Source organism: Dama dama, chromosome 24, assembly GCF_033118175.1.
Source record: "Dama dama isolate Ldn47 chromosome 24, ASM3311817v1, whole genome shotgun sequence".
In the NCBI taxonomy this organism is placed as follows: domain Eukaryota; kingdom Metazoa; phylum Chordata; class Mammalia; order Artiodactyla; family Cervidae; genus Dama; species Dama dama.
The window spans coordinates 13,206,446-13,216,987 of NC_083704.1; the positions used below are offsets into that span (position 1 = coordinate 13,206,446).

Genomic DNA, 10,542 nt, shown 5'->3' on the forward strand with positions numbered 1-10,542 from the left:
CACGTCCAACTCTTTTTCGATGCTCTGGACCTTACAACCCACCAGGCTCCTCTATCCATGGGATCTTCCCAGGCAAGAATATTGGAGTGGGCTACCACTTCCTCTCCAGGGGACCTTCCCGACCCAGGGCTACAAGAAACCATTTAATTAGTGTCCTCCATTGTTAACAATGGTTATGGTTTTTCCAGTAGTCATGTACAGATGTGAGAGTTGGACCATAAAGAAAGCTGAGCACCAAAGAACTGATGCTGTTGAACTGTGGAGCTGGAGAAGACTCTTGAGAGTCCCTTGGGCAGCAGAGAGATCAAATCAGTCAATCCTAAAGGAAATCAACCCTGAATATTCACTGGAAGGACTGATGCTGAAGCTGAAGCTCCAATACTTCGGCCACTTGATTTGAAGAACCGACTCATTGGAAAGGAGACCCTGACACTGGGAAAGATTGAGGGCAGGAGGAGAAGGGGGTGACAGAGGATGAGATGTTTGGATGGCATCACCGACTCAATGGGCATGAGTTTGAGCAAACTCAGGGAGACAGTGAAGGACAGGGAAGCCTGGCGTGCTACAGTGCATGAGGTTGCAAAGAGTCAGACACAACTTAGCGACTGAACAATTGTTGGTAAAATTTCTTGTGCATCTTTAGGCATTTTTTAAAAATCTTTTTTTCATAGCAGCATAACAGTCCATGAAACTTTTGAGTGTTGCCTTGAAGCCATATCTGGAAACAACCATGAGAGCAAGGGTCCTAGATCACACTTGGCTTGAAATCCAACTAGAGAGTTAAAGTACTATGACTGTGGGACTTCCCTGGGGGTCCAGTGGTGAAGACTCTGCACTTCCACCACAGGGGCATGGATGTGATCCCTGGTTGGGGAACTAAGATCCCGCTTGCTGCAGGTATGGCAAAAAAAAAAAAAGCATTGTGATTAAAAGTTAAACAATTCAGAGACTGCTAAGGGACAGCTGGAAAGCTTTACTAACCAAAAATAAACAAAAAACTAAGAATCATTTTTTCAAATGCCAGAGTGTCAGTATCCCTTTATTCTTCCAGTAAGCAATGCTTTAATCGCCATTCAAAAATCAGAAATTAACAAAAATATAAAAATTATTTCTTATACCTTGTGGCCCAATGGATGATTTTGGAAACATCTCACAGCATGTATACGACTAAATATCAAATAAGGGTTTCCCACAAGTTCTAGGAGTTCAAAGGCAGCTCATAGGTTGGGGAAATTCTTTAGACCGATAGAAAGGGAGGGAGTGACTTCGGGTAGAACTGGGAAGAGGAAAGGGCTGTCTAAAGTCTGCTTGTTGGAGATTTCCTGGCTGTCCAGTGATTAGGAATCTGCACTATCACGGCTGAGGATGCAGATTCAATCTCTGGTCAGGGAACTAAGAGCCCACAAATCTCCTTGTCTAAGAGAAGCAGTTCAGAAAAGTAGGAAATGAGCTTAGAGAGGAGTGATCCGATAGAAGGTGAAATCCGGCTTAATCCCACAGAACAGAGCACCACCACCGTCTCTGCATTCAAACAACCTCAAAATACAGCCCAAACACCAACTTAATAACTGCTTATAAAAATTACAAACACCTACTATGTGCTGAGTAATAACAGGGGAACCACGTGAAGCTTCTGTCTAGTAAGGAAGAAACCCAAGAATCAACACAGTGAGTCCTAGATGATTAAATGAGGATAAAACCACCGCGGTGTACACCTTAAACATATACAATCATCCAATTATATCGAGTACAGCTGGGGGACAGGACAAGAGCAGAAGATGGCAACAGAAATAAACGGCTTGTAACTCAGGTCTGGGGGACAAAGACGAATTTCCCAGAGGAAGGAACACCTCAAATTGTGATTCTCAACCTTGGCTGCACATCAGAATCACCTGCCCAAGCTTTTAAATATAGCAAAGTCAAGCCTCATCACCCAGACATGCAGATGTTAATTGATCTTGGGTGGAGCCCAGGCCTTGGTATTTCGTAAAACTGCCCAGATGATGCAATGTACAGTCAGCGTTGAGAATGCCTGGTTTAAGCTGAGCCCCGGGATGAAGAAGAGTTAGCCAAGGAGAGGTGAAGGCAGGCAGCAGAAACTGGGAGCCCTGACGGAGAGGGTGCGGCACTAGGGCAGGGAGTGGTGGAACAACCCAAATAAAGCACAGTGACAGCCGAAACCGGGGAGACGGGAGAGGCCAGACGGAATGGGCTCTGACGTCCACATCCAAGGGCCTGGACTTTATGCCAAGAGCTACAGAGAGCTACTTAAACAGAAGACTGATAGGATCAGGTGTGTGTTTTCAAATATTTGGCACTCTGCTCTTTTCCTGAAATGGCAATCAAGGAAGCAGAGTTGTGGACCCTGGTGGCGGTAGCGAGGGGTCAGGTGGGCAGGAAGTGGACCCCACAGAACTCATGGGTTGCTTAGCTGCAGGATGAACACAGGGCCTCAGCCAGAGGCTCCGACTGGCCCTGGGCAGGAAAAAAATGAGCTTTTTCTTTAAAAAAGAGAGAGGGACTTCCCTGGTGGTCCAGTGGTTAAAACTCCACACTGCCAATGCAGGGTCCAATCCCTGGTCAGGGAACTAAGATCCCACATGCCGTGCAAAGCAGCCAAGAGATTAAAAAATATTTTTAAAAGAGAGAAACTTAAATTAGGGTATCCTCTGGAAAAAGAAGACTGCAAGGATATTAACACCTATGAGTTCATAATGATACACACAGGGGATAAAAGCATTCATCAGTCACCTTTAGAGACTGCCAGAGTACCAACTCATTACTCCAAAAATGACAAGCAAAGGGAAAAAAACAAGCAGGTTATTTCTCTTTTCACTGAAAAAATATATTTCAGGGTAACCAAGAAGTTGACAAAGGAGAATTCTTCACAGAATTCGAGCTAATAAATGGCAAAAGAGTAACAGAATCTGAAAAACATCCTTTCCTAGCCTTTAGCGAAATAATAGACTTAAGCTGTAATCATCAGTTCAGTTCAGTCGCTCATTCGTGTCTGACTCTTTGCGACCCCGTGAATCGCGGCACATCAGGCCTCCCTGTCCAACACCAACTCTCAGAGTTTACTCAAACTCATCTCCACTGAGTCGGTGATGCCATCCAGCCATCTCATCCTCTGTCGTCCCCTTCTCCTCCTGCCTTCTATCTTTCCCAGAATCAGGGTCTTTTCCAATGAATCAGCTCTTCGCATCAGGTGGCCAAAGTGTTGGAGTTTCAGCTTCAACATCAGTCCTTCCAATGAACACCCAGGAGTTATCTCCTTTAGGATGGACTGGTTGGCTCTCCTTGCAGTCCAAGGGACTCTCAAGAGTCTTCTCCAACACCACAGTTCAGAAACATAAATTCTTCCGCCCTCAGCTTTCTTTATAGTCCAGCTCTGATATCCATACATGACCACTGGAAAAACCATAGCCTTGACTAGACGGACCTCTGTTGGTAATCATCAATGTATGCTAAAACCATCAGCAAGGTTGAAGGAATCTTATAAAGGAGGGATCAGGCAGATGTGACCCCTCTGTTCATGCTGACCTCATAAAAGTGGAACAAGCAGACGTGACTGTCATGTTGTGATTCAGGAAGATGTACACAGCCCCACCTCGAAGCAGTGCTCATTGTTGAACTTTAATCTCAACTGAACCTGAATCTAACTCTAACACAAGGAAGTAATAAGCCAAATCTAACATGTGGGACATTTTAAAGTCCAGTGATAAGAGTTACTCTGAAAAGTTGACAGTATTAAAACAAAATAAAATATTTTTGAAAATAGCAATGCTTGGGAAGGAACACTGGGGAATTTTCTGGGGCAATGGTAACATCCTAGAGCTGAATCAGGGTTTGGGATTATCAGGTGTATGCGTTTATCAAAACTCATCAAGCGGTGGGCTTCCCTGGTGGTCTAGTGGTTAAGAATCCTGTAGCCAATGCAGGGGACGCGGGTTCAATCCCTGTTCCGAGAAGATCCCACATGCCTCATGGCAACTAAGGCAGGGCGTCACACCTGCTGAAGCCTGGGTGCCCTAGAGCCTGTGCTTCCAGAAGAGAAGCCACCACACTGCTTCACAGCGCATGCACCACAACCAGAGAGAGCCCGCACGCAGCAAAGAAGACCCGGCACAGCCAAAATTAAAGAAATCTTTAAAAAACCCAAACAAAATCTCTCGTGTATTTCACTGTATGTAAAGTCTGTAGTAGTAAAAGTCGCTCAGTCGTGTCGGACTCTTTGTAATCCCATGAACCGTAGCCCGCCAGGTTCCTCTGTCTGTGGAATCCCCCAGGCAAGAATACTGGAGTGGATAGCCATTCCCTTCTCCAGGGGATCTTTCTGACCTATGGATAGAACCCAGGTCTCCTGGGTTTCCTTTCTTTCCTTTTTATTGTATCAGTATGAGAAGAGGGATATTACCACCTACTGTGGTAATCATTTCACAATATGTAAATCAGTCAATCATGTTGTTTACCTTAAACTTATCCAGGGATGTATGCCAATTATTTCTCAACAAAACTGGGAAAAAATTAAGCTTAAAGTGTGAACTGAGGGGACCTCCCTGGCAGTCCAGTGGTTAAGACTCTGTGCTCCCAATGCATGGGTTGTGAGTTCAATCTCTGGTCAGGGAACTAGACCCCACAGGCCGCAACTAAAGATCCCAAGTACCGCAACTAAGAGTTGGCATAGTCAAATAAATAAATATTTTTAATTAAAAAAAAAAACACATTCTATATCAGCTCCTGTAGAGAGTCCCTTGGGAACTCATTGTACTGTATGCTGATAGGGTCTCATCTCAAACTCATCCCTCAAGTCTTTGTGATTTCTCACCCCAAAGTCACTGTAGACAGTGACTGCAGCCATGAAATCAAAAGACGCCTGCTCCTTGGAAGAAAAGCTATGACAAATTCAGCGTATTAAGCAGAGACATCACTTTGCTGACAAAGGTCTGTCTAGTCAAAACTATGGTTTTTCCAGTAGTCTTGTATGGATGTGAGAGTTGAACCATAAAGAAGGCTGAGCACCAATGAATTGATGCTTTCGAATTGTGGTGCTGGAGAAGACTCTTGAGAGTCCCTTGGACTGCAAGGAGGTCCGACCAGTCAATCCTAAAGGAAATAAACTCTAAATATTCATTGGAAGGACTGATGCTGAAGCTGAAGCTCCAATACTTTGGCCACCTGATGCAAAGAGCTCACTCATTGGAAAAGATCCTGATGCTGGGAAAGATTGAAGGCAGGAGGAGAATGGAGAGGATGAGATTGCTGAATGGCATCATTGACTCAGTGGAGCAAACTATCTCCATTTAAGCAAACTCCAGGAGATAGTGAAGGACAGGGCCCAGGAGTGAGGTGGAGTCCACACCCCTGGGGGCAGCCCTGGTGGAAGGCGGATAATTACACTCTCTTCTTTCAGGCAGACAATTCAGGAGACACTCTGTGGACTTTCCAGGAATCTTTGGCAGAATCACAGTCCTGTCGCCCAGAGTGAGAATTATGATATACATCCTCATGTAGGCTTTTGCCTCTTTCCACCTGTCCAATTTGGACAGCTTCTCAGATCACATGCACTCAAGCCCTTGTTTCATGTTTTACTTTGAAAAGTATAACTGTTAGTTGCTCCAACTGTTAGTCATGTCTGACTCTTTGCAACCCCATGGACTGTACCCCGTTTTAGGTCCTACAGAAATGTTAGGTCCATGAAAAGTAGGAAGTAAAGAGATAACCTGGAGTAAAAGGCAAATTTGGCCTTGCAGTACATAATGAAGCACAGCAAAGGCTAACAGAGTTTCTCCAAGAGAACTCACTGGTCATAACAAACACCCTCTTCCAACAACTCAAGAGAAGACTCTACACATGGACATCACCAGATGGTCAATACCGAAACTGATTGACTACATTCTCTGCAGCCAAAGATGGAGAAGCTCTATACAGTCAGCCAAACAAGACCAGGAGCTGACTGTGGCTCAGATCATGAACTCCTTATTGCCAAATCCAGACTTAAATTGAAGAAAGTAGGGAAAACCACTAGACCATTCAGGTATGACCTAAATCAAATCCCTTACAATTATACAGTGGAAGTGACAAATATATTCAAGGGATTAGATCTGATAGACAAGAGTGCCTGAAGAACTATGGATGGAGGTACATGACATTGTATAGGAGGCAGTGATCAAGAGCATCCCCAAGAAAAAGAAATGCAAAAAGGCAAAATGGTTGTCTGAGGAGGCCTTACAAATAGGTGAGAAAAGAAGAGAAGTGAAAGGCAAAGGAGAAAAAAAGACATAAGCATCTGAATGCAGAGTTCCAAAGAATAGCAAGGAGAGATAAGAAAGCCTTTCTCAGTGATCAATGTGAAGAAATAGAGGAAAACAATAGAATGGGAAAGACTAGAGATCTTTTCAAGAAAATCAGTGATACCAAGGGAACATTTCATGCAAAGATGGGCACAGTAAAGGACAGAAATGGTATGGACTTAATAGAAGCAGAAGATATTAAGAAGAGGTGGCAAGAATACACAGAAGAACAATCAAAAAAGATCTTCATGACCCAGATAACCATGATGGTGTCATCAGTCACGTAGAGCCAGACATCCTGGAATGCAAAGTTCAGTGGGCCTTAGGAAGCATCACTACGAACAAAACTAGTGGATGTGATGGAATTCCAGTTGAGCTATTTCAAATCCTAAAAGCTGTGAAAGTGCTGCACTCAATATGCCAGCAAATTTGGAAAACTCAGCAGTGGCCACAGGACTGGAAATGGTCAGTTTTCATTCCAATTACAAAGAAAGGCAATGCCAAAGAATGCTCAAACTATTGCACAATTGCACTCATCTCACATACTAGAAAAATAATGCTCAAAATTCTCCAAGCCAGGCTTTGACAGTATGTGAACTGTGAACTTGCAGATGTTTAAGCTGGATTTAGAAAAGGCAGAGGAACCAGAGATCAAATTGCCAACATCTCCTGGATCATTGAAAAAGCAAGAGAGTTCCAGAAAAACATTTGCTTCTGCTTTATTGACTATGCCAAAGCCTTTGACTGTGTGGATCACAAAAATTGTGGAAAATTCTTAAAGAGATGGGAGTACCAGACCACCATACCTGCCTCATGAGAAATTCATGGACCTAACATTCCAAGTTCATTGACCTAACATTCCAGGTTCCTATGCAATATTGTTCTTTACAGCATCAGACTTTACTTCCATCACCAGTCACATCCACAACTGGGCATTGTTTTCTCTTTGGCTCTGTCTCTTCATTTTTTCTGAATTTATTTCTCTACTCTTCTCCAGTAGCATATTGGGTACCTGCAGACCTGGGGAGTTCATCTTTCAGTGTTATACCTTTTTGCCTGTTCATGCTGTTCATGGGGTTCTCAAGGCAAGAACACTGAAGTGGTTTGCCATTCCCTTCTCCAGCAGGTCACGTTTTGTCAGAACTCTCCACCATGACCCGTCCATCTTCGGTGGCCCTACACAGCATGACTCATAGTTTCCTTGAGTTAGTCAAAGCTGTGGTCCATGTGATCAGTTTGATTAGTTTTCTGTGATTGTGGTTTTTATCCTGTCTGCCCTCTGATAAGGATAAGAGGCTTATGGAAGCTTCCTAATGGAAGAGACTGACTGTGGGGGAAACTGGGTCTTGTTCTGATGAGTGGGGCCATGCTCAATAAATCTTTAATCCAATTTTCTGTGAGAGACTTAATATTTTTGGGATCCGAAATTATTGCAGATGGTGACTGCAGCCTTGAAATTAAAAGACCCTTGCTCCTTGGAAGAAAAGCTATGACCAACTTAGACAACATATTAAAAAGCAGACACTACTTTGCTGAAAAAGGTCCATCTAGTCAAAGCTATGGTTTTCCAGTAGTCATGTATGAATGTGAGAGTTGGACTATAAAGAAAGCCGAGTGCTGAAGAACTGATGCTTTTGAACTGTGGTGCTGGAGAAGACTCTTGAGAGTCCCTTGGACTGCACGGAAATCAAACCAGTCCATCCTAAAGGAAATCAGTCCTGAATATTCATTGGAAGGACTGATGCTGAAGCTGAAACTCCAAAACTTTGGCCACGTGATGCGAAGAACTGACTCACTGGAAAAGACCCTGATGCTGGGAAAGATTGAGGGCAGGAGGAGAAGGGGACAACAGAGGATGAGATGGTTGGATGGCGTCACCGACTCAATAGACATGAGTTTGAGTAAGCTTCAGGAGTTGGTGATGGACAGGGAAGCCTGGCATGCTGCAGTCCATGGGGTCGCAAAGAGTTGGACATGACTGAGTGACTGAACTGAACTGAACTGGACTGTAGCCCGCTAGGCTCCTCTGTCCATGGGATTCTCCAGGCGAGAATATTGGAGTGAGTTGTCATTCCCTTCTCTGTAGAACCTTCTCAACCCAGGGATCAAACCTAGGTCTCCTGCATTGCAGGCAGACCCTTTACTGTCTGAGACACTGAAGAAGCCTGTTTCACTTCTAGAGGAACCCAAATTAAGACAGTTTGTTCTAGAAGTGGCCTAAACAGCAGATCCTCATGATGTTGAGTCTGTACCTAGATTTCTCATTTCCTGTACATCAAGACAACGGTGAGAACCCTAAAGTAGTGCTCAGTGAGGGGGCGACAGCCTCTGGTTTGCAAACACAGGCACTGAGGCCCCACCAGTACAGGCCTGGGAGGAGACACAGGCAGACAGGAGCTGGCATCTGCCCTAGCTCTCCCTGTGGGTCGGGGCTGAAGGACGGGGTGCTGGTAACTGTAAGGACTCTGAGCTTGGCTGGCTTTTATTAACGGATTGGCAGCTTTGAAGAAAGACTGGCTGACAGGCTCATATCATGCGTCCACGCAGGGCATTCTGTGAATGCTAGAGGCTTCTGTGGCAATGTTGAAAGAGACCTACATCTCCTGCCAGAAAGATAAGGCCAGGACCTAATGGGGTGGAAGGGAACCCTGGGAGCGGATCTCAAGGGGACGAACACAAGGAGGAGGGAGGGGAGAGTATGGACATGGCTCATTCTCCCAAGATTCGTGAGCTTTCATCTTGGTAAAGGCATTCAATCCATCCCTGTGCGGCTGGAACCCGGACTTGATGTTGACCTATGAGAAATGAAGTGAGGTGCCAGGACTGCAGTGCAATCCTAAGGAAGGTGTGAGACAGCTCTAAGAGACGAGAAGGTAAAGCTGGTGACCAAACACCCCACCATCTGCCTACACTCCCTAAGCCTGGCCAGATAACGCGCCCTTCTGTCAGGAAGGCGGAAGCAAGGAGGGCCCTGGAGACCTCACGCACCCTGAGGGCTGCGCTCTGTGGGCAGGGAATGGCAGAAGACAGTGCTTCGTGTCTTCGAGGGTGATGAAATCCTGGCATACCCAAAGAGGGGCCACCTAACTGCCAGTGGCCGGTGGACATAATCACCATCACTATGACTGTGGTGGCAACCGGGGCGTGTTGACCTCAGAGATGACCTCGGGCAAGGGCTGGGAAACCAGAGCGTTCCCAGAGGGTGAGACAGCTGGGCAGCCAGTGGGGCTCCAGATTGATGTGTCTCATAAGAGACAAAAAAACCAGCCACTCGTGAACAAACGGCTAAGGTCGGCCACAACCACGGGAAATCACGCCTCCTTCATCCAGGCCCCAGCTCTGAGGCGGGATCCAACTGAGGGAGGGTCCCCTCGCAGAAGGGCCCTGTGATGCCACCCAAGTACACATGATAAAAACTCCTTCCCCAATGGGACTTAGGGCACCTTTGTCCTAAGGGAAGGGCACCCCTAGGCCTTGTGAGGACTGTCAGATGCAGTCTGGGCTGACACTGATACCAGGACTTCTGAAATGCTGTCATCCCCACCTTGTTGCTCTTTGGGAGGCCATGGGAAAAGGGCGACGTCCTTTTCACAACAAGTCAGAGGACCTACTCGATGGCAATATCCCCAGTCAGGAGTGTAAATTGGGATGGTTTCCCCAATGGCTCAGCAGTAAAGAATCTGCCTGCAATGCAGGAGATGCGGGTTTGATCGCTGGATTGGGAAGATCCCCTGGAGAAGGGCATGGCAACCCACTCCAGTATTCTTGCCTGGAGAATCCCATGGACAGAGGAGCCTGGTGGGTTACAGTCCATGGGGTCACAAAGAGTCAGACACGACTGAGCGTGCACTCAACTCAACTTACTTAACAACCTCCAGAACCTTCCACCTGAGTTAGAGCCTACGGTTGGGGGAAGGGCCAGATGATTGTCCTGGAGCGACCCACTGCCCACCTCTACCCAAGAGAAATCAGAACAAGCCCACAGTTCCTCCTGAAACTGCAGATTCCTGGTGCCTCTTCCACAAGAGACTCAGTGGACACCCTCACCACATCCGCAGTCAGATCACCTGTGAGCCCTGCCAGAAGCAGGCTGATGCTGGGAGACCACTTGTTTAACCGAGCACCAGCCCCAGGGGAGGCTGTGGAACACCAACACCGTTTTAATCCTTTCAAAACTGTCACTAAAAAGCATCAAAAGCAGTCTGTGAGTGGGCGTGACAGCAGACACCTTCTTTCTCTTGCTCCAGGG

The 10,542-nt window shown here is 46.1% G+C and overlaps 1 protein-coding gene across 1 annotated transcript in view; it reads right to left on the reverse strand.

Moving 5' to 3' along the window:
- Positions 1-10,542, reverse strand: part of GLB1 (galactosidase beta 1) — a 100,932-nt gene that overhangs the window by 75,930 nt on the left and 14,460 nt on the right. The gene's annotated exons all lie outside the window — the stretch shown is intronic.